The sequence below is a fragment of the Macaca mulatta genome, chromosome 2, assembly GCF_049350105.2.
Source record: "Macaca mulatta isolate MMU2019108-1 chromosome 2, T2T-MMU8v2.0, whole genome shotgun sequence".
In the NCBI taxonomy this organism is placed as follows: Eukaryota; Metazoa; Chordata; class Mammalia; order Primates; family Cercopithecidae; genus Macaca; species Macaca mulatta.
Window position 1 is genome coordinate 203,009,422 of NC_133407.1, and position 25,579 is coordinate 203,035,000.

The following is a 25,579-nucleotide window of genomic DNA, read 5'->3' on the forward strand; positions in this document are numbered from 1 at the left end:
AATGATTTAGATAGAGCACATTTAGCACTGTCTAGTGATGAACATTTATTATGGGAATACCACAGCAGATGGGGCTGTGGTAGATAGTAAACCATCAATCAGATGTGACCCCACAACAAATTGTACCTCATCAACTGCTTTAATATGTCATGAAGCTTCCAAATAGACATCACTGGACCATTTGTTAAGCCAAAACTACTTTTTCACTGACAAAGCAAAAGACATTTGGTATTTTCATTTATATGTAATATCACAACAAATCGATGAGACCTAGTAATCCAAAATAGAATTTATATGAGGATGGGCCATTGAAATTCAAACCTTAGTTTCTTGTACAAATTGCTCTTAATGATGATCTTTTATTTTTCAACCAATTTTATAAGAATGAGGATTGTATTTAGATTCTAAAACTTTAAAATGTCCATATAAAACAAGTTTCTGCTGAAGCCAAATGGGGGGAAAATTCCTTACCACTCACGTTTCTGTTATAAAACTAAGTATTATGACATTCTCATATAACACTGCAAGACGAGCAAAAATAAAAATAGTGTATTTGAAAGCTCTAATACTCATGCAGGCATGATAATTACACTATCAAAAATGCTATTTAGTGGTACAAAAAAGACTTATTTCCAAAAATATCACAATGTAGACTAGGCTTCTGAAATTAAAGAATACCATTTAATCCTTCTGCCACTTTGATTAGTTATGAGTTTAGTTTAATCCCTGCAATTAATTGGGTGTATCTCTGTCTCTCCTGCTAATCTGCATAATTTTGTTTTACTTTATGTTCTTTTTTAGACTGCAAGGTTCTTGAGTATATAGAAAACCTACTTTACTTGCTTTCTACCTCATGGTGCCTCATGTATAATACTTATGTGTTATTTTATAATCACCTTTCAATTATGGCCTTTGAAAACCCACACAGATACAGTAAAATGTTCACACAAATATTTAATTTAAGTACTATGGTTTTGCACTCCAGTATTCAGATATATCACACATTTTGCATCATGAATTGAATTCCTGAAAACCAGCTTCTCTTGCCTAACCTTTGAAAATGCTTCTGAAGTTCAAAGAAGACTAAGTACCAAGGCTTCTTTAAGAAATGCATCACTGCTCCCAGAAAAAGCAAATAAAAGGGCCTTTGAAGAGAATTCTGAAAGAATGGCTCCAATGTGGGCCTTTCCTCCGACTTTGGAATAAATGTTTAACTTGAAGAAAACTACTTTAAAATTTGTGTTAAAAGTTTCCATTATTTTTTAGAAAACAGTCCAACATGGATCTGAGTCCTTGCGTATTCTTGCTGAGCGTGCCAAAATGCAAAGCAGAATTATCCTCTGACTCTGAACTGTTCCTGCACCAGGTCAGACAGCCAAGTGGACAGGTGAAGATAACTAACTTACAACCACTTATTCCCCAGCGAAGGGGAATTGTAAGTATACTGGTTGCTATACAAGATTCTGAGGACGGATGCCGTGGCTCACGCCTGTTATCCCAGCACTTCAAGAGGCCCAGGCGGGCGGATGACTTGAGGTCAGGAGTTGGAGACCAGCCCAGCCAACACGGGGAAACCCCGTCTGTACTAAAACTACAAAAATTAGCCGGGTGTGGGGGTCCACACCTGTACTCCCAGCTCCTCAGGAGGCTGAGGCATGAAAATTGCTTGACCCGGGAGGTGGAGGTTGCAGTGAACTAAGATCACGCCGCTGCACTCCAGCCTGGACAACAGAGCGAAACTCCATCTCCAAAAAAAAAAAAAAAAAAAAAGAGTTCCGGCTCCTTCACTGTGGCATGAGCAGCACCGCCTGACCTTGTCGTGTCTCCCCGTGGGGCACTCAGGGTAGGTGAAACGGGGTCGTCACGTCCAGGAGCTGTTTCCTGTGCGGTGAGGATGCAGCTTGTCCACTGACTTGCTCTGATCTGTTGAGCTGTTGTCTGCTTTGGGGACCCTGGAGTTCTGACTATATATTCTTTTATATATATATATATATATATATATATATATATATATATATATATGTATACATATATACACACACACACAGACACACACACAAACACTTTTTTTTTTTTCTTAGATGGAGTCTCGCTCTGTGGCCCAGGCTGGAGTGAGCGGCGCCATCTTGGCTCCCTGCAAGCTCCGCCCCCCGCGTTCCCGCCATTCTCCTGCCTCAGCCTCCCAAGGAGCTGGGACCACAGGCGCCGCCACCACGCCGAGGTAATTTTTGTATTTTCAGTAGAGACGGGGTTTCTCCATGTTGGCCAGAATACTCTAGATTTCTTGACCCTGTGACCCACCTGCCTCGGGCTCCCCATGTGCTGGGATTACAGGCGTGATCCATGATCCACTGCACCCGGCCTGAGTGTCGCTCTGTGGCCCAGGCTGGAGTGAGCGGCGCCATCTTGGCTCCCTGCAAGCTCCTCCCCCGGGTTCCCGCCATTCTCCTGCCTCAGCCTCCCGAGGAGCTGGGACCACAGGCGCCGCCACCACGCCCGGCTGATGCTGATTTTTTGTATTTTTAGTAGAGACGGGGTTTCACCGTGTTAGCCAGGATGGTCTCGATCTCCTGACCTCGTGATCCACCCGCCTTGGCCTCCTAACTAATAACGTATTTTAGGCTGGTTGCGGTGGCTCAAGCCTGTAATCCCAGCACAGTGGGAGGCCGAGACCGGTGGATCACGAGGTCAGGAGATTGAGACCATCCTGGCGAACACGGTGAAACCCCGTCTCTACTAAAAATACAAAAAATCAGCATCAGCCGGGCGCGGTGGCGGCGCCTGTGGTCCCAGCTACTCGGGAGGCTGAGGCAGGAGAATGGCGGGAACCCGGGAGGCGGAGCTTGCAGTGAGCTGAGATCCGGCCACGGCACTCCGGCCTGGGCGACAGAGCGAGACTCCGTCTCAAAAAAATAAATAAATAAAAATTAAAAAAACATACTTTATAAACATAAAATGATATATGTTATACTAGGAAATTAATGGACAAATTCTGAGATAAATTCTTAAAAGAAATGCTTGAAAAATCTTTCCTAGTACATAATGTTGAATTGTTATCAAATTACCTAGTTACCACAATTAATACTTTTGGGAGTATCTTCAGATTGGTTAATGATATATTCAGCGGTACTCTATTTTCATTTTAAATATATATAAAATCTGAGAGTTGGACGCAAATATATAATCTCTCATCATAATGAAGATTCTGCTCTGCTCAAACTTCTAGTGACAATAAATATTAATGGTCCCAAGATAGATATATCACTTTTAAATGATTTGTAGTCATTAAAGAACTATTTTATATATTGATCTGAAATCTGGGAATTCTTAAAGCATCAATTAATTTAGTGAAGGTTTCTTTCTTTTCTTTCCGGTTTCTTCTTTTTTCCCCTTTGGAACACACATTTAACCATCTGGGGCAACCTTTCACTTTCTCATTGATGCCTCACACTACCCGTTTTGCTATTTCCACATGATTCTGAAGAAAGTGATCTTCTTCCCCATTATCCAGTCTTAACTTTTTTTTTCGCATTCTTCTAAAGTCTGACATTCTATTCACCATTGTCTATATGTTCTTTACTCCAATATTTCAAAAAGCATGACATCCAGACTGCTTCTTCACAAAATCTGCATATCATATGAATGGAGCCAAAATGTGAATTTGCCTACTTTTTCTTAACGTTCACATCATGTTGCCTGCGTAAATAAGAATTTTTAAAATGTGAAATGATGCCAATGATATTTAAGCCATTCAAAATTAAAGTGTTTATATTTATGCAGGCTAGATTTAATCACATTAGTGTCTGATGATCATCTTCTGCTTCTAATATATGAAAGATTCTTATTAAATACTAGTTAATAGAATCAAGAATTTTTTAATGAATTTTTACTTTTTATGATACTGAACTGTGACACTGCTGGCCAACATTCTAGCTAGCTTTTAATACTCTGTCGTTATCAAATTTGAAAGCATTTCTTCACATATTTGAAATTATAACAAAAATTTATTTAAAAATGTATATCAAATACTAAATTGAAAGGAAATTCATAACATATAAGCCATGCATAGCTAATGAACAAATATACATGTATATTAACCAATTTAGGTATATTATTAATAAAATACATTTAAATTTAAATCAGCTTATACTATATTTTATATCAAATTGAGAAAATAGATACTTTTCTAAACGATTGAAAGCACATTAGTCATTTAAACTCAATTCAGGTTGGCGTATAAATTGATGCTCTTTTATGAAATGCTCCTTGGGCATTATGAATCAAAAACCTTAAAATTATTATATCTTTTGAGACAACAATTCTTCTAGAAATTTTGCCAAAGGAATAATCAGATTTCTACTCAAAGATATTCATAACATTGTACATAATCTAAAGGTGAGTAAAAGAAAATAAGATACAAAATTATGTATGTAAGATAATTCTGCATATGAATACATTTTTCGTTAGGTATATGCATTATGCAATGTAATATACATATATGTATGTAATATACGCATTATGCAACATATGTATATTTACTAGTATGTACATGGTACGTATATATCTATTTACTAGTATGTGTATGTGTATATATATGCACATACACACTCATCCATTTATCTGCCTATCTACATGCACGCGAACATCAAGAAAATTACTGGACAGGGTTGAAGTGAACATTCTTAGAGTGTAGAAGTAAAGTGACTATTCTTACAAAGAGGGGTTGTAGTAATTTTCATTCTCTTTAAATTTTTCTCTTATTTCCAGTGTTTCTACATTGATCATGTGCCATTTTTTAAGTGAAAGCTAAATTAAGCCTTAAGCTTACTTAGGGTCTAACCTCTGCCAACACGCTGTGATAATTACTCAAACTGATAAACAGCTATCTTCTAAGACCAAAAGTCTCCAAAACATGCAGAATAAAATATTTAGCATCATCAAAAATTAATGATCAAAATAATGTGTTTGTACTTTTCAACATGTTTTTTTCTTAGTTGACTAGTGTTCCTGATACCATTTTTAAAGATATAAGGTTCATTTCTCAAGGGAGAAATGTATTTTCTACAATACTGTCAGGCTCAGAATAACAGAATCTTGAATAATTCTCTGATCAATGATAACTTCAATCCACCTAACTTTTGTTATTATAGTTAATTCAAGCTTATGTCATTCCTTTTTGTACAAGGAACAGGTATGTTTTAGTCCCAATGCCCTTCCCGGTGTTTTTACTGTCAAATTAGTTCACAGGGAATACTCGACTATTAACAATATGAAAACAGGGTTTTTTTAAATTTGGCTTTTTATTCTTATTTTTTATACTGTCTCTGTATCTCGAGTAGCATTAATAAAAAATCAAGGGAGAAATTTATGCAACTTCACCTGCTTTGGCTTATAAACTGATTAAAATGCAAACAAATATATTCATAATCCAAGCTACAACCAACCGTTTACAAGTATGGTCTGATACCTGATGTTTTACAAGTATGTTTACAAGAATGTTTACAAGTATGGTCTGATACCTGACATTCCCAAACATTGGGAAGGTAATTTTTAAATTATTTATACAATGAAACTAAGGGAAGTATTGAGGAATAATGCTATAATCAGAGTTCCTTTTATCAACTTGTTTATGCTCTATTAGCTTATTTCCATATATAGAAATGCGTCCTACAGTAAACTTAGTTTAATCTATTGTACAATAATTGTGAACTTCTGCTAACTGACTCTTTTTGCTTTGATACCATAAAAGTTGACATTCATAATGAAGACTCCCAGCCACTGTGATATTATAAAATATGGAAATATAGCAGAGCATTTACATTGTAGTGTTAAATAAAATGTTGCATTCAAAAATATTTGAAGTTAGGCTTTTATTTGAGACTGATCTTTTTTTTTTTTTTTTTGGGGGGTGGGGGGACGGAGTCTGGCTCTGTCGCCCAGGCTGGAGTGAGCGGCGCCATCTTGGCTCACTGCAAGCTCCGCCCCCTGGGTTCCCGCCGTTCTCCTGCCTCAGCCTCCCGAGGAGCTGGGACCACAGGATCCGCCACCATGCCCGGCTAATTTTTGTATTTTTAGTAGAGACAGGGTTTCACCGTGTTGGCCAGGATAGTCTTGATTTCCTGACCTCGTGATCCACCTGCCTCAGCCTCCCAAAAGAGACTGATCTGTTTTTAATATTACTATTAACAGTCAACTTCATTTATCAGAAAATCACATTCTCAAATTATATCAAGTAACAGAAAAATTGCATTTAGTAAAGTCCTTTTTTTTCCCAAAGAAGTTTTTTGATAATTAATTCCAGAATTATTGAGGAAGAAAGGACTCGTGATTTCAAGAAAATTTTATTTTACCCATTCAATCAAAGATTTCTGTTTTCATGTACTTTTCAAAATTAGACTCACGTGGATCTTAAACATGTTTTGAATCTACACACAGCACAGATTACTTAAAGCTCTCTGGTTAAAATAACCCATAGCAAACATGCTATCAGGTAATTTAACGGATTGAAGAAATTGCTAACTTGTTAAATGAGAGAAAAAAATCCCCGTCCTGTTTTCTGTCTTATCAGCTTTTCCAAACATACTTATTTACAGTGACCTTTAGAAACTACCCTAAATCAGTAGCTGTACTTTTTTTTTTAAACAGTGAATTTTGTTGTTTACTTAAGGTGTACACAAGCCACCACAGTGGCTGGGAAAGAACACACCGCCGCGGCTGAAGAAGAGCACCATGTATTACGTCTCAAAGCATTTCATTCAGCCCTTGAGGTTTTTGAAGCTAGAAAAGTGACCTTTTTTCTTTTTCAGTGTTTTACTTTTGACACGTCAAAGTACTCCCATGAGTAACCCCATTTCATCCTACAATTTCTTCCTTTAAATAGTGTTATGATAAGGAGAGGAAAGAAAAGACAGTACTATTGAACATTTCTTGTAGTGTGGTGTGAGGCTTGTCAGCTGTGATAATGATAGACCATTGTATTGAAGATATGTCACGATCCTCAGTAGAACCTCTACCATTTCTCAGTGTTTATGTATTATTCAGAATACTAGTGACCCTGAGACAGAAAAAGCTTCTTATCTCTTAAAACTTTTATTGAGAGGAGTTCAAAATGCTCACTGTTAAGTGCTATTCTGTGTGTATTTAATGTAGAGTGAAAAGCGCTTTGCTATCCATTTTAGATCGACTGGCAGCAAGACAGACAGGGAAGCATGTGCTGGAGTCATGAAGATACATATGAAAAATTAAAAGTTTAAAATTAATTTGAACTTATAATGTAATGCGCCACGTGGAAATCTAAAAATCAATTTCCAAATGGAACAGCTTGAAACTTTTTCTTGCCATCTGGTTTTGGACCTGGCTCATTCAATTCCAAGTTTGCCCTTGTGAATACTCCAATTTTATGTATGTGATCTGGAAACGACACTCTCCATACTACCTAAGCCTATCTTGTTGGATTTCTTAAAATAGAGTGTTTGTTTTTTCTACACCATCAATATTCCCCAAATACCTCTTAATCGTAGACTCATTTGTCTTTATTTTAAACCAGATGTGATATTAGTACTTAATTTATTGAGGTAATGAATAGTGATTGCATTTTATTTGGCTAAAAATAAAAAATAATAGTATGCATCTAACATTTTTACATCTTTAATGAGCCTAAAATACAGATTGATGAATTCGAATGAGGAGAAAAAAATTCCAGATTTGGCTATTTGAGTTTTAAGAAAGAGAAAAGTAGTGCTTAATATAGAGACATAGGATTAAATAAGATTATACTTGGAAAGTATTTAACACAATGCTGGCACACAAGAAATGCTCCCTGAATCCCAGCAATTAGCTTTTAGGGGGTGTGTGTGTGTGTGTGTGTGTATGTGTGTGTGTGGGGGTGTGTGTAATACTAACAATAAGTAAAAGATTTGAGTATAGTTTTTCCTGAAGAAAATATTTATTGAAAGACCATTGCTAGTTAATTTACATATATGACCTTATTTGTGCCACATGAAATAACACTGTGAGAATGTGAGAATCACAGAAGTCAGATAACTAGTCTCAGAGTATACAACTAATAAATGGCAGAGATGTCAGCAGAAATTCAGTGTCTCTGTTATTTCTTGGCGATATTTCAAGTAAGTTTAGCAAACGTGAGCTGCTACCCCATAAAGTTATTTTAATTGCCTTTAAATGTATCTGCAAGATATATATGAGAAGATTGTTGTAATCAAAATTGTAAAAATGTAAACTATTAATACAATATATAAGAATGCATCTTCTTGGTGTACTTTGTGCTCATTTAGTTCCTAAGAGTCTGTTCAAATCTAATTGAAAGTGAATTAAAGTTACAAGTAAAACTGACTTCCAGTAACTTTTTCTCTTCTTTTTAAAATTAATTATTATAAGTTAAAATGTGTGCTTTGGGAAAACATGCTATCACTTTCAAATTACTTAAATAGTGTGCCCATCCACTTGCCTAGGATTCTTCAAACAGATGAATAAAATCATACTTTTATGTATACATAAGGCATTTAAAATTATAACAGTAAATCTTAAAGATCATCCAATAATTTAATTATGATATGAAGAACTCTTTTTAGAACATATATTTGAGGCTCCAAGTTTCATATTTCTATCTCTATGAAACTTCTGTAAAAATGATAACTGATAACATGTAACTGATAAATGAAGCAAACAATATAATTTTTACACACTCAGTGAAATGCAGCAATTATAAAAGATGAACTACTTGTATACAGGATAGATTTATATACTAATTTAGTTAAATTTACAGTATATAATGTCTGTGTATATATATGCTGAAGAAGTATAAATCATTTCAAATAAACCACTTCAGAAGATGATTTGCACAAGATATTGTATATAAGGCAAGTAAATAGTTTCAGGAAAAGTTTTCAGTAACAGTGACATCATAGATGAAACTTCTCACGCTAAGACAATAGGACAATCCCTACAACTTGGACCCTTATTCTAGCACATGATTCTGTGTGATTGCCTTTGTTTTTAAGACATCAAAAAGTAAATCTTGCAAATGTAATGAGGGAGAAGTACTCCAGTGTGATGGGTAGGAAAGTTCGTCAGCCAGGTAACTGGCACACAGAATTGTTCCCTAAACATTGCAGTCGTCATCTGACTTGTCCTGTCACGTCTTACAATGGCCTTTTATTTTCAGTTCTATAAATTCTAGTTGCATCTTCCTGCTTCTTACAGCTATACCTAACTGACTCTGTTGTTATTTTCCACTAATTCTCAACATACCGTCCATTGGAATGAGGGTGGGTTACTTGACTGCCCCCTAAATGTAGCACAGTTTACCTGGGTTGGATGCCTGACTGGTTGGATGTGGACTACCATGTAACATTAGTCAAGTTGTTACTTTCATAAAACCAATGGGGTTGATACATATAGCATATGGCTTCTTTTTTGTTTTTTGTTTTTAGATGGAGCCTTGCTCTGTTGCCAGACTGGAGTGCAGTGGCATGATCTCGGCTTACTGCAACCTCCGCCTCCTGGGTTCAAGCGATTCTCCTGCCTCAGCCTCCTGAGTAGCAGCACGCCACCATGCCCAGCTAATTTTTGTATTTTTAGGAGATACAGGGTTTCACCATGATGGCCAGGATGGTCTCGATCTCTTGACCTCGTGATCCGCCTGCCTCGGCCTCCCAAAGTCTGGGATTACAGGCGTGAGCCACTGCGCCTGGCCTAGCGTATAGCTCTGTACCTCCCTGTGCTCATTTGCAGTTATCATTGTTTGAAATATATTTTCCTTGTATATTTACCTATTTAGAGCCTAGGAACTGGAGATGAATAATTTACAGGTCATGCTGTACAATATATGTTTCTAAATGTATTTTTATTCTTGTCTTCTCTGACCACTTATGTTTCTCTTAGGAGCATTCAATAAATATTTATTGAATGAATGCATGTAAATCTTTTAGATTTTCTACTAGACTACATAAGTCCATGGCTATAGTAGATAGACTAAAAATATTTTGTTAATAGTACAGTATATCTATATTGTTCCATGTTGAGTGTACAAATTACCTTCATAACATCTTTAGGAGCCTCCAATGGAAATACGCAATCAGTAAAGATCTTCGTCTGACGGCGCATTAAGTCCTACTCATTACATTTGGCAATCAACAGCCTCAACCCTAAATCCCTGTATGTTTCTCCACACTGGTCCATGAAATCCCTAAATAGGAATGGGACATTATGTTAGATAAATGAAATCTGTACTTGTTAGCCAGGAGCAATTCTTAGGCCTCTATGGATTGTAGAAGGCACTTCTGTTACATTTCTGATTGCCCTAAAATAAATTCTTTATTAGCTGCCAACTATTACATTAGAGATTTCACAAAATGCCCGTCTCCAGAACATAACGTTGGACTTTGCCCAGCTTGATAACCACTTTTTTCGTGACAGAGTTTTTGACATTGATATGAAGGGATTTTATGGAGCATATGTAGGGTCTGCCCTAATAGCTGATGTGATGAACTCTTCATACACTGACAGAAGGAATGAATTTCTATACCTAATCCCGGCAAAATATGAAGAGCTGTAAATTGACAATACTGAGCAAACTCATCAGATATTTTTAATTTTTCTGAAAAATAATATCAGGAAAATATTTTCTCTATATAATATAGGCACATTAATTTGCCATTTTGTACAGAAATGGAATTCAAAAAGTTGTCAAATAAATATTATTGCTAAAGTATATAAAGTTTTTATTGTTGTTTTTGCATAATAGCGAATTGGATAATATACTACTTAATTCTATAAAAGAATTTCATTACAAAATGAAATCTGAAGCAAATATGACAGGCTTAATTTGATGTGTAGATTTTTTTTAAACAGCAAATTGGACTAGATTTCAAACTGAATCTGTTAGGTATAAACCATATCCTGCCTAAAAAGAAATGGGTTCACAAGAACTTTCCCTCTGTGTATCAAATACAGATGTTTTCCCCCTCTAATCCTGGGATATAGAGTATTTCCTTGACTATATTACCATGCCACACACCAAAATTTCCACATAGATTACTTGAATTTCTACATTAAGCTAAATTATAACCTATATTCAATAGCTAAATATACTTACAGATATCACAAAAACAAGAATAGGAATAACTTTGTACTTTGAAAGCCATTCTCTCATTTAAAAAAAAAAAGCACAAAGGGGAAAAACAAAATAAATAAACAAATGAAAATCAGCATGAATCATCCAGAAGTTAAGAAGTAATTTGAAGAACAGATTCAATACTGGAGCTTAGTCAATATTACCCTAAATTGAGATTTTGGTTTGAAATCAACCATAGAATATCCTCAGAATATTATTTGGATACTTTCTTCCCCCCAAAATAGGACCAAGTGCCATTTAAGTTTAGTATAATTTTGTTTTCAACATCATAGTCACTTACCTTAGTTGAAAATACCAGCTAAAGGAAAAGGAATATTCCTTCCCAAGAAAGAAAAGCAAAGGCTTAAGAATTATAAACTATATAAACTATAAGTTTGTAGAGGGTAGAACCCTGTATATATAATAGTTTTTCAAGCGTCTTCAACAGAACAAGCTTTGAACACTTACTTAATAAATGGATTTCAAAAACCCAATGTGGAGTGAGTCAAGAAATCCCTTTTGTGAGTGAAGCTGCATATCATTTTTAAGACATCAATAAAAGACTTTGGAACTTTGATTTTATTTTTATAAGTCTGGGATTGTGATCCTTTGTTTTCATTTGTTAAATTCTAGTTTTGGACAAAGGTGATCCTCAGGACTGATGAGACTGAATGGCTGAAAGATAACTTTTCACAGGGCCATAAGCCCTGATGAATTCCCTGGTCTCTGAAAATGTAATGGCCTTTAGATGTAATACGTTTATTTTCTTTCCCTTTTAGAAGAATTATCTCTTGTTTGGGTGACCTTGGTTTCTTAATGAAACTAAAATCCTTAACAGCTAAAATGTCCCCAGTCTTGATTGATCAAGGGCATTATCTGATTCACATAATCTTCAGTTGACTTGGGCAAACAGACCTTACTACCAACTCTCATCACTTTTTGAATTTCTTTTTTTGAAATTTTAATTCAAGTAACAAAGCCTGTGAAAATAACTAAACTTTATTTTTTCCCCATTTTTTAACATTCAACTAACTTTGAAGGTTGAATCTGAAAACTAAAAAAAATGAAATTGCTCTGGAACTAAGACCTAATGTTAGCCATGATCCACCCTGAAGCGAAAATTTTATAGCTAAGTTGTAAACCCTTTGAAAATGTAGCTTGCAATGGAAGTGCTGACACAATCTTAACTATGCATTCATGAACCCCAACACTAATATATCCAAGGCATTTCATTACTGTCAATTTATCTCAGTTTTTAAAATTAAATAACCCCTCCAAGCATCTTTATTTCCCTTTAAAGTTTTTAAACAAATGTGTGTATGTGTTTGCAAATATGTGTATATGCATGTGTGTAATTTGGAAACGGGAGGAGAGGGTGGGGGCTGATATATACACACAAGAATTTGTACACATACTTGATAAGGGTGTAATGAATTAATATGTTTTTCAAACCACACTTTTCCCAGGCATAGTCTGACGTTACAAAGAATTTACGCTTCCCAGCATCATTTTCTTCATGGTGGTGCAACTATCTGCTACCTAGACAATAGTTTTCCTCACTTTTGATAAGAGTGCTTAGTCTATTTGTAAGTAAAATTCCAAGAGCTTTTTTAATATACCTACTTTAATACACCTACTTTTCTAATACGAAGAATACATCAAAACTCTTTAGAATTTTTTCCCTGTTTGTCATTAAATTAAAAATTATATTTTAGGTAAATAACATGAAATCTCAGGTTATTTTAATCACAAGGGAAAAAGCATACATTAATGACAAATAATTAAAATGAAATTTTGATGTTAAAAGTTTAAAAAGTGAATTTGAATAGAAGTTTAACAAAAATGACTATGGATAAAAAATATTCAGGACATACTTTCTGTAACTAAGACAAATCTATTATTCTCAAGCACCATTTTTTTCATTATCAAAATCTTATATATATGGAATTTTCCTGAATTTATTAAATGCTATTTTCCAAATAACATGAAACAACATGAGTAAGTTTTACAACAGATCTTAGTATAGTTGCTAAGCACATTCTTCAATTACTACATCTAAAAAAATATTCAAATAATCTTTTGAACATATAGAAAAAAAATGCATTTCAGAACCGGTTTTGAAATTTACTCTTCAGTTGTAAGAAAGATAAGGTATTAAATCTATTTATTGCATACAGATGGAGATTAAATTATTTAAACAAATGAAACTCAGAAGTAATGATTATACACAGTACAAAGAACACTCTGCATTTTGCATGAATATTCATACAGTTCAGTTTCCAGATTCCCAATCTCACATTATAAATTACTTTTGAACAACAGTGTTGCTTTCTTTTTTTCTACTGCACTACTTCCTACATGAGTCTGACAGAGTTTTCCAAATTTCTTGACTACTATAAAATACTTTCATATTTTTCTACAACTAAAACTGACATTTAAATGATATAGTAAAAGCCTTGTGATAAAAATGATTTCCCAGCATTAAAGGTGAGATTCATCACATTGGCTAAAAGTAAGAAATGTGTAATTAACACTTAAAGTCAGAATATTGTATAACCAGTCTATTTTTCCACATACTTTGTCCATTCCTCAAATATTTATTGCACATCTGTTAAGTACAAGACTGCGTGTTAATAAAGATTAATCAAAGACAAAATTTCTCTTGAAATTACTTACAAAGTGGTTAACAAGACACAGACACACATAACAATTAAGCACTATAAAAACTGACAAATGTCTTCTTATCTATGTAAAGTGTCATAATCCTTTAGAAGATGAAATATAATTTTAAGCATGCAGATTAGGAGCATTTTATCTGGAAGCTAGAACTAGTATAGTAGTTGAGGTCATTTCAAGAAAAACATAAAGTGATCTACGCATGTTTCCTGAAACCAGAAAGTCTTAAGTTATTGCAGGAAGTCAGGGACCCCAAACAGAGGGACTGGCTGGTGCTGCAGCCGAGGAACATAAATTGTGAAGATTTCATTTTAATATGGACCTTTATCAGTTCCCAAAATTAATACTTTTATAATTTCTTATGCCTGTCTTTACTTCAATCTCTGAACATCAATTGTGAAGATTTCATGGACATTTATCAGTTCCCAAATAATACTCTTATAATTTCTTATGCCTGTCTTTACTTTAATCTCTTAATCCTGTTATCTTCGTGAGCTGAGAATGTCAGCACCTCAGGACCACTATTGTACAAATTGGTTCTAAAACGTGTGTTTGAACAATATGAAATCAGTGCACCTTGAAAAAGAACAGAATAACATCGATTTTCAGGGAACAAAGGAAGACAACCATAAGGTCTGACTGCCTGTGGGGTCCAGCAGAATAGAGACATATTTTTCTTCTTGCAGAGAGCCTATAAATGGACGTGCAAGTAGGAGAGATATTGCTAAATTCTCCTCCTAGCAAGGAATATTAAGTATTAAGACCCTTGGGAAAGAATTGCATTCCTGGGGGGGAGTCTATAAATGGCCGCTGTGGAAGTGTCTGTCTTATGTGGTTGAGATAAGAACTGAGATACGCTGTGGTCTCCTGCAATACCCTCAGGCTTACTAGGATTGGGAAACACCAGCCCTGGTAAATCTGAGGTCAGACCGGTACTCTGCTCTCGAACCCTGTTTTCTGTTAAGATGTTTGTCGATACAATATGTGCACCACTGAACACAGACCCTCATCAGGAATTTCTGATTTTGTTCTGGTCCTGTTACCTCAGAAGCATGTGATCTTCTCCCTATTCATACACCCCCTCCCCATTTAAAATCCCAAATAAAAACTCGCTGGTTTTGCAGCTCAAGGGCATCACAGACCTAGCGGTATGTGATGTCACTCCCAGAGGACCAGCTGTAAAATTCCTCTCTTTGTACTCTTTCTCTTTATTTCTCAGACTGGCCGACACTTAGGGAAATTAGAAAGAACCTACATTGAAATATTGGGGGCTGGTTCCCCCAATATTAAGTTATTTCATTGTTTATGAAAGAGTAAATCATCATGTTCAAATTTTATTAATAAAAATATTGATTTCTTACCCAATAGCAAGGAATGTGAGACACTGGGTTGTATGAGGCAGTAAATTTTTTATTAGTTCATGTTACTAGGGGAAACACCAGAAGAAATATAATAATGGGCTTATTATATGCAGTAGACACCATCAAATGCTTAATAATTTTTTCTCAACTTTTAAGGTAAAAAAAAACTTCTACAAGCTCCAACAAATTCCCATATAATTATCAATATATTAGATGGGACCATGAAGATAACAGATTAAAACTAAAATTGCCACTCTAAATATTCCTAGGTCAGTGCTTCAATGCACCATGAATCAAAATGTTGCAATACTGTAGAATGTGCTGATAATTTAATCCTTCCTAAAGAGGGAGAAGGTAACTGCCAGAGAGGCTTTCTTGGCTTAGCAAAGATATATATTAGATAACTGGCTGCTATAATTTATTACAGAAAGCAAGTATGGGTGTTGTGTGAAATAATTTTCTGAATTATTAAAAGTTTTGATCATTTCATACTTCATTGTCAATAGTTTTTAACTCTCATGTCATAACTGAGATGATTGAACTCAATAGACTCTTCCAGGAGGCTTAAATGGAGTCAAGTTCAGGTGCTGGAATGAGTGGGACATGGACAACAGTCAGGTCTAATTCCCCCTCTTAGTTTGATCAGTGGCTGCTCAGACTAGTCAATGTTTGTGTTGAACCAAGGGGTCAACATTTTGATGATCACCTCTCAGTCCAGCCTTAACCACTTACATCTTCTAGACCTATTTTGCTATTTATACCTATTGACCTCCCATTTGCACCTTTAATAGTAGCTACAAATATTAATATTTAGCCTAAATTATAATTTCCAAGAGCAGAAATAGATACAATTGACCATTGAATAACACAGGGGTTAGAGACACTGACCCCTGTGCAAGTCAAAAATCTGCATATAACTTTTGACTTCCCCAAAACATAACCACTAATGAACTACTGTTGACTGGAAGCATTACCAATAACAGAAACTGTTGATTGACACAGGTCTTGTATGTTATATATGTTATATACTGTATTTTACAATAAAGTAAGCTAGGGAAAAGAAAATGTCATTAAGAAAGTCATAAGGAAGAGAAAATACATCTGCTATTCCTTAAGTGAAAGTTGAGCATTATAAAATCTTCATCCTCATGTCTTCACATTAAGTAGGTTAAGGAAGAAGAGGAGACGTCGGTCTTGCTCTCTCAGGGGTGGCAGAGGCAGAAGAAAGTTCACATATGAGTGAATCTACACGGTTCAAACCTGTGTAATTCAAGGGTGAACTCTATAATACGTATGTATATTATATGTAAATATGTATATTATATATTTATATATAATTTCCTTTATGTTACTTACATTGACCATCTGCATTGCAAACTTTTCTGTAGAGTTATGCTCATGTGAACGAAGCTGTTTTACACCTTTTAGACTTTTCCATGGTGAGGGTAATTGAACATAAAATAATTAGCTTCTGTAATTCTAATGAAGATAATGTCAGCAATGTAGTTAAGATTTCTGGTTAGTTTATCATAAATGCAAACTCTTATGACCACTTATGTCATGCTCTAAATTAATCAGATGGGACACCTGCTTTCCCTTAAGGTGTTCATATATTGTGATTAAATAGAAAAGCATATGCCTGAGGGAAAACTTGCTGGCCTACTAACCTATATTTGGGAGTCATGTTCATTGATGAGCTTAAAAATCCCTTGATAGCCAACAATAATCTGCATTTTTTCCAAATGTTCTGACAGGTCAGTTTCCTGTCATCTGTTTGGTGCTCTGGCTATGTGCTGCTCGTGTCACTCCTCACAGGCCACACGTATACACTGGTCTAGGATGCTGCCACTCCCCACGTCTGCCCCGATAACCGTTTCTGTCTCAATGGTAGTTCCTGTTAATACTACAAAAATGGAAATCGTCAGTGTGGGCAGGCTGCCGTATGGAGGTTCAGTCAGATTAAGACAAATGCACATAGGCAATGTGAGCACCAAAAAAATAACAATTCAGAAGAAAACTTTGTTGTTTGCGATTGGTATCTTTTCCAGAATTTTTAGAAATAGAGTATCTGTTTTAAAGATTGTTTTGTAAGCAGGTACACTTGAGCTGGTATTGACATGAAGCAAACCAAAAAAGAGTAGTTAAAGTAACCTTTAAAACGTTGTCTTTCCAATGTTGACGCTTGGCCTCTGGCCACAGTGTTTAATTTAACATGACTCATTCTCCCCCATCCCACCTCGGATGTAGAACACCTCCGCAAGGTGTCTTTCAAAATAACAAATGAAGACCCTTACTTTGTGAAAAGGGAAATAATGTTGAACAAATTGTAAAAATGTGTTTTAAAAGACTGCATAACATGCCAAGAAAAAAGAACAGAATTTTCCAACCCACTGAAAGATAGCACACCACCATCAATAGCCAAGCTCATGAATAAATAAATATTTACAACATATACATATGCATATCAAGGCGAGGCTACACTACAGGAACTCAGAATCTGTGGAAAACATTTATGCAATGCACATGCAGTAGCAAACAGAGGCACTAAAAAGGAAATAATTTTCAAGCACGGTCAACACGTTTAAAGTTTTTCAGTAACTTAACTGGCCTTTCCAAAACACACAGAATTCTTTTAACAATATGAAATATGTTGCTATGATTGCTTGTTCCTGAACTTAACTCAGTCATATCCTCATCACACAGCAGAGCTAGCAAATTTCTAGCTGAGCTAGTTAAAGTACATTGGAAAAAGTGGTCATATGTTCAAAGACGAAACATTTCAGACTTGATTTACAAATGGAATCAAATGCATCTGTATTCAAAGCTGTGTGGAATGAATACATGCTTAGGAACACACACAAGCATTTTAAATAAACCTTTCTGAATAGGTTAACAACTTTGCTAAAATCTTGCAGCTATCTTTCTCACGGGTAACTACAGCTCCAAAGATTACTGCTTAAGTTCAACATAGGAAATTAAACTTTGACATGCTATAGGTACTGACCATATGTAAGAAATACAAGTTAACACTCCTGACATCAATAACACCATACATCTCTAGATCCTAAGATACTAAAGGCCAGCATGCAGGCTAACATAAATAACAGCTTGCGGTTTGCAAGAAAAAGAATCCATTGATAACATTAGGAAATATAGTAATGTGATGGTATAATTTACAAGGCCTGAAGATAATTTGCAGCACCATTCCTCTGGGTGGATCTGCACCAATCAACTAAGCTAAGTGCCTGTTGGAACTTTTCCCTCAAAGGTACAGTAGGCAGAAGATTTATAATATATTTAATGCCACAAAAGGAGAAGCAGAAAGATCAAACTGATGGGGCTTGGATATTTAGAAAATCCCGCTGAGATACTGTGGTACATTTTTAAAACTTCTTGTTCATAATGTTCATGCTTCTCTTGAACCTCAGATGATAAACACTGACAGGAAAGAAATGGTAGGGGAGACCCACAAAACATTTTTACAGCTAAGATAAAAACATTAGGTAAAAATAATGCTTCTGCAAAGCAAAATCCTCAGATATATCTCCCATCAAGATTTTTCTCCAAATATACAAACAGTGTCCAGAAAGTCTCTCATGGGATATGTCTGCAGCACCATTCTGGCTTACAGCATTCACAGAAAACATACCTTGATAACTTGTGTTTATATAAACAAATGGCATTCGGGGAAGCAGAACCAACTGAACTTTACAGAAAGGTTGATTCAAAGTCTCAAAAATTCTCTCCCATCTCATGATAATTTTTCAACAGCAGAAGAAAATGTATTACAACACTTCAAAGTACGGAAAGGCTTTTTCTCATTCAGCAGACTTTTTTCCAATAAAGTTAATGCAATTTATCTTTATTAACACATCAACACTGATAGAGTCAGCCAGAAAATTAGTGTTGGTGCCACTGCATTTCATAACATGCCCTTTCTCAGACATCCCTCTGATCATTTCACAAAATCTGCCAACAATTCAGGGATCTAACATATTCAGAACCCATTTCTTTTTAAAATACTGCAGCTTCCGAAGGAGAACACATATATTCTTGCACTAGAGCAGCATGCATCTGCTCTTATAGTCTCCCTGCTGGAAACGATCATTGTAATGCTTTGAAAGCCCAGGAAACCAAACATTGCAAAAACATATTGATATCGAGTACAGAGAAAATTCTTCTTTCTAGCTACCTGCAACACAGATCCCCTTTCCTGAAATAAACCTGATTTCAAACAGCAGCAGCTCCTTCACCCTCAGCTGTCCTTAAGTTAGCATTAACTGGCCTTGATAACTCCATTTAGATCTTTAACACAAAACTTTCATCACTCACCCCCCTTCCAAGGTTTTCCTTTCCAGGGGGTCCGGGTCAGCTTGCTCAGAGTTGGTCCAGAGAAGAACAGGATCAAAAGGAAGAGAAGTTCAAGCCTAGTAATTTTCTCCACTTTCTCTGATGATAACATTTCCACAAGCTAATTTCACAAAATTCCTCACATCCTCTTCCCTCCTGGTTATGAAAATAGCATTAATCATTGAAAAACCTGAGGTAGGTGTTGTTTTGCCATCTTTAACAGCTGAAGTAGCAGCTTCCTGATGTAGCCCTGAGCCAAGCTACATTTCTCACGGATCCAGCTCCTTCTCCTCAGTACGCAGTCAGCCCTGCTTCTACTCCAGAAGCTATAAAATAATTCCGTTCTCCACTTTGCTTTCAGTGGGAATATATTCCTCAGCGTTCTGGGTGAGCTTGATTGAAAATGATAAAAACAGTAGTGTCTGTGTCCAGCAGAAAAGGGAAAAGATGTCAGGATTATGTGCAGAAGATGAGAAGCAGTTGTACTGACAGCTTTCAGGCTGCCTGTGTGATCCTAATAGCCGTGCAACCAACCAAATTGCTCTTTTAAGAGTAATAAGGCTTCAGTGAAAGCCGGTGTCACCGCCACTTGGGTGGGTAGTGCTGGGCTTGAAAACCACCCAGGAACCGCCACAGATAACGACTGCTTCAGTTCAGCTTCAGAATATTAAGGGCTGAGCAAAATATAGTATGCACAGAGGGTAGTTAATCTATTGTGTGGATAGACGAGGATTCGGGCAATGTAGCACAGAAAGATTCAGAACTTAAAATGTGTTTTATTTTTTCTTTACTTCACCTCGTGACATTCAAAGGGGATTGCATCTGCACTAATGATTCATAAATGGGTCTGAAATATTTATTAGATGAACAACAGTAAGTATATAATTTTTCTCCCCAGCAATAAAACAGGAAGGGCAAGTTCTCAATATGTAGCTGCAGCTCTCTTCTGTATTAAATGAAGTCAGTTTGCTTTGGCATTCCTGAGTCACCCCAATGAACCCACCATGAATGCCACAAGCAAACTTCTGGAAAGACCAACATAGACCGCCAAGGCTTTCTTGAATGTGTTAATCACACATTCAAGAAAGCACATTTTTATTTGTTTGTGTACATCACCATGGAAATACAAAAGGCTCCCCAAGCCTTCCTGTCTTTTGCGACTATATTTGTGCAGACAATACTGGTCACAAGGTGTGGTTATCATTAACACATTGCCCCTGGATGAAGACGACGTGGGTGAAGGCGTACATAGAAAATCAACTAGTTTGGTTTTGTCTGGCACAGTGGCTCACATCTGTAATCCCAGCACTTTGGGAGGTCAAGGTGGGAGGATAGCTTGAACCCAGGAGTTTAATACCAGACTGGGCAACATAGTAAGACCCCCACCTCTACCAAAAAAACCCAAAAAATTATCCATGCATGGTGGTACATGCCTGTAGTCCCAGCTACTCAGGAGGCTGCGGCAAGAGGATCACTTAAGTCTGGGAGGTGGAGGCTGCAGTGAGTCATGGTCATGCCACTGCACTCCAGCCTGGGCGACAGAGCAAGACACTGTCTCAATAATAATAATTAATGAAAATAATAGAATCTTTACCACCTGAAGTGAATTGGCATGATCAAAACATTCTGGCTACTATTTTAAATCTGTCTACATGTTAGTATTATACATATGGTCACTTATTTCCTTAATCAGTGAGCCACAATACCTGAATTATGCACTTATGTATTTTAAAGTAATCAATTTCTATATTAGGATAACCACCAGTTTTATGATGTGATCATTTTCAAAAGGGAATAAATTACCACGTTCAAATCATACTCTTGGAAGAGGTACCTTTAGAAGAGAAAGTTACCTTGTTAAGCCATGTGATAAATTTGAAAATATAGTTATTACAATTTGCTTTTATAAAAAGGAAACAATGTTTGTCAAAAAAATGAATGGAACATACAAAATAAACTCTCAGATTGTGCCTTAATTTAGAAACAATAATAACCCTGTATTCAACTTTTCATCTGAAAACTTCTGTGTGAGGAAGGAAAAACGTATGCCCATTTTATAAATAGTGGATTTAAAATTCCATGTCTTTGCATACTTAAAAATGGGAAGCTGATATTTAACTCAGAATTTGATTTTCTTTTTCCAGTCACTATCCTGTTTGCCTGACCATTTCCTCTCTCTTTAAATGCAGGTAAACAGAAACCGGTAGAATAAATTGACCAGCTCCCTCACCACCACCCTCTGAGGAGGACTCTAGAACTAAAGCCATTTGCTTTCCACTGGCTCCATTCCTCTTCAAAGAAAGAGCACACATTTCATGATTAGCAGTTTTAAAAATGTCTTGGGCCTTTGGTAGAACAGAAAAAATGTCAAACAGGTTTGAATATAATGAAAGGGTGTGGGCAGAAATGTTGAATTTTTCTGAAAGGTCTGGCCAGAACAAGGTTACCAGGAAAATCATTCTTTCCTGAATATAGGGTAAAGCTGGTTCGATTCACTCCAAAAATATTTCACGTTTAGATTTCCAAGGTTTCTTTCCTTTCCAGTAATCCCTGGTAGACACCAGGCCATAGCTCTCTCTGATGGGGAAACTGAAATGGAATTGGAAGAACCAAGTCACTGCTGCTCAACGAGGGAAGTCACTGTCTTCCAGAATTCGTCTGGCAGAAGTTTGAGGTTCTGCATTACCAGAAGAGAGAAGAGAACGCCTCCTCAGATGGAAATAGGTGAGGGTAGCCAATGGAATAAATAAGGGTAGACTCTGAAGGAAAAGTGAAAAACTAAGTGGAGAGGCAGTCCAATGAGACATATATCTGTGGAAGTATGAGTTTAGAAATGCCTTCCCATCTACGTTAATCTTAATAACAAATTAGCTAACTTATTACAAGTTCTAAGCATTTTGCATCCATCAGCTCATTTAATCCTTACTAAAACACAATGAAGTAGGACTAATTCTTTTTCCTTTTCTTCTTTTTTTTTTTGAGACAGAGTCTCACTCTGTCGCCCAGGCTAGCGTGCAGTGACGCGATCTCAGCTCATTGCAAGCTCCGCTTCCTGGTGTCAAGTGATTCTTCTGCTTCGGCCTCTGAAGTAGCTGGGACTACAGGTGCCCGCCACCACGCCCAGCTAATTTTTGTATTTTTAGTAGTGATGAGGCTTCACCATATTGGCCATGCTGGTCTCGAACTTCTGACCTTGTGATCCGCTCACCCTGGCCCCCCAAAGTGCTGAGATTACAGGCGTGAGCCACCACACCTGGCCAAAGTTGGGATGATTCTTTCTTGCATTTAGCACAGTATAAACTGAGGCACAGAGCGTTCAAGTCCCGTGTCCAAGGTCATAGTGCTGTTTTGAATTCAAACCCCTCAGGTCCAAGCCTTTGCGAATCCCCATGTTAGGCCCGCTCCTAAACTGTTGTCTCTGCACCCTCAATCCTTCTGAGCTACCTTGCTCATAAGTAACATCTTAATATAAAAGAAGAGCAAATAGTGATAACATGCTGAATATATGTGAGGTTTTAAATGTTTCGATATTTTCTTCATTTTCACGAACTGGTGAGATGAGTCATTTATCATTCCTACTGTACATAGCCAAAGTCACATGGTGACTACCCAGCAGAGCTAGAGTTTGAATCCTGCATGGCCCCAGTTTTTGTTATTCTTCTCTTTTACTGAGTCTGGTGCATGGATCTTGGGAAACTGGAAAGGGTGTAAGCAAAGCTTGAAAGGTAAGAGCAATAGAGGGGTTTTGGGGTAGCTGTGGCTTGGAATCTTCTTTAGTTTACTGGCAGCAGCACGGAGGTCTATAAATGGGAAGGTATCAGAGAAGGTCCACCGAGAGAGGCAATCAGAATAAAATTCCTCGCCACCTACTTGTGCTCAAAGGAAAACATGAAGAAAAAGAAGGCCCTAGCAAGACCTGACTTACAGACAGTTACAATACAACATAATAAATGCTTTAATGCAGGCCATAAAGAATGGTTAGGAAGACTGCAGAGAAGGAGTACTATAAAGGAGGTATATATTAAAGTGAAGTTCAGTGAGAGAGAAGAGAAAGCTGTTTCAGCTAGGACATTCAGGGCAGAGAAGGTGGCTTTTTCACTAAGTATCAAATAATGAGAATATATTTTAAGACTAGGTCAAGTCAGGCAAGAGGCAGAGGATAATCCAGGCTGAGGAAATAGCATGAGCATGGTTACAGACAGGAATGAAAGGAACCCTGTCCCCTTCCAGTAACTGCAAGGAAAGCAGTGTGGCTGGGTGTGGAACCTATAGATGGGTAGCCAGAGATTAGGTAGCAGCGGTAGGCAGGGGCTAGATTAAAATGTTGAAGTGCATTAACCACCAAAGTCTTAGGCTTTATCCTCAATGGTAGGGGGTCAACAAGGGTTTAAATTAGGGAAATTACATGATCTGAAATGAGTTTAAAAAAATATTTGACTGCATTATGATGGGGAGTGAAATTAGAAGCAGGAAAAACCGCTTAAATGTGCAGTAGTCCAAGCAAGAAAACTTTGGAAACCGAACTGAAAGCAGCGGGAATAAATGGAGACTAATTTGAAATAAACTTTAAAGTTTATTGTCTATATTCCTTCACTTGAATAAACATTTAAAACCTATATGGTAAGCCAGGAATAATGCTAGGTATTTTAAGAATAATCAGACAAAGTCCCTGTTATCAAAATGCTTATATCCTTAAGAATTGAGTTACAAATTAAATACAAAGAATAATGGGATATTATTCCAGCATTTAAGCTCTCTTCTTTAAATATGTCATTTGAAGTTTGATTTTGTCTGTCCTGCTAGCACTTGCTTCAACTTTGACACCATTAAGCAAGATTTAGGAATCTCCATAATAATATATATTCATTTTTATCCTAATACCATGATTTACTCTATTCTAATTATACCCCCTGACATTTTACTATTTATGCACAATAAATACCATCTTGCCTTTTATTTCTTTTCCTAATAAAGATAAAATTTTTACTAATCTCTGATACTAGGTAATAATGGCATAATGTGAGTTATGTCACTAGGCTTTTAATGATTGAATGTATATGAGATAAAACCTTCCCTAATGAGTTTACAAACAAAATTTGTCACCAAGCTTTCGAAAAAGAATACATCAAATTTTATATCATTATGTTGTTGTTTGTAATCTCACTGGTTATACTCACTTCATTAGATGAGGTTGAAGACTGAGCCAATCCATTTTCTGAAAATTCTGTGAGTTTGGTCACCAGGTACCTAGTAGGCTCTCAGGATCAATTTTAACCTCAAAAAGACATTTGGCAATGTCTGAAGGCATTTTGTGGTTGTCACACAAGGTTGAAAGAGTGCGACTGACATACCTTGTGGGTAGAGACCACGGATTCCGCTGCACACCCTGCGATGCACAGGGCAGGCCTCCCGACAAAGAATTATTGGAAGAAAATCTCCACAGGCTGAAGCTGAGAAACTCAGAGTAATCCTCAGCTTGTCTGATCACAAGGTGATGATTCCTTTTTTATTTTTTTCAAGGCGGAGTCTTGCTCTGTCACCCAGAGCACAACCTACCCTCAGCATTTCAGACCAATGAATAGAAGTGGGCAATTTGTTTTTTCTTTTTTCTTTTTTTTTGAGAAGGAGTCTCGCTCTGTCTCCCAGGCTGGACTGCAGTGGCGGGATCTCGGCTCACTGCAACCTCCGCCTCCCGAGTTCAAGCAATTCTCCTGCCTCTGCCTCCTGAATAGCTGGGATGACAGGCACCCGCCACCACACCCAGCTAATTTTTGTATTTTTAGTAGAGACGGGGTTTCACCATAGTGGCCAGGCTGGTCTCGAACTCCTGACCTCATGATCTGCCCACCTCGGCCACCCAAAGTGCTGGGATTACAGGCGTGAGCCACCACACCTGGCAAGTGATTCCTGCAGCCATCATTTTATGTAAGTATAGTCAGAACAAATGCTGTTCTTTATTTATTTTTTTTTTTTTTTGAGACAGGTCTTGCTCTGTCACCTAGGCTGAAGTGCAGTGGTGAGATCATGACTCTCTGCAGCCTCAAACTCTTGGGCTCAA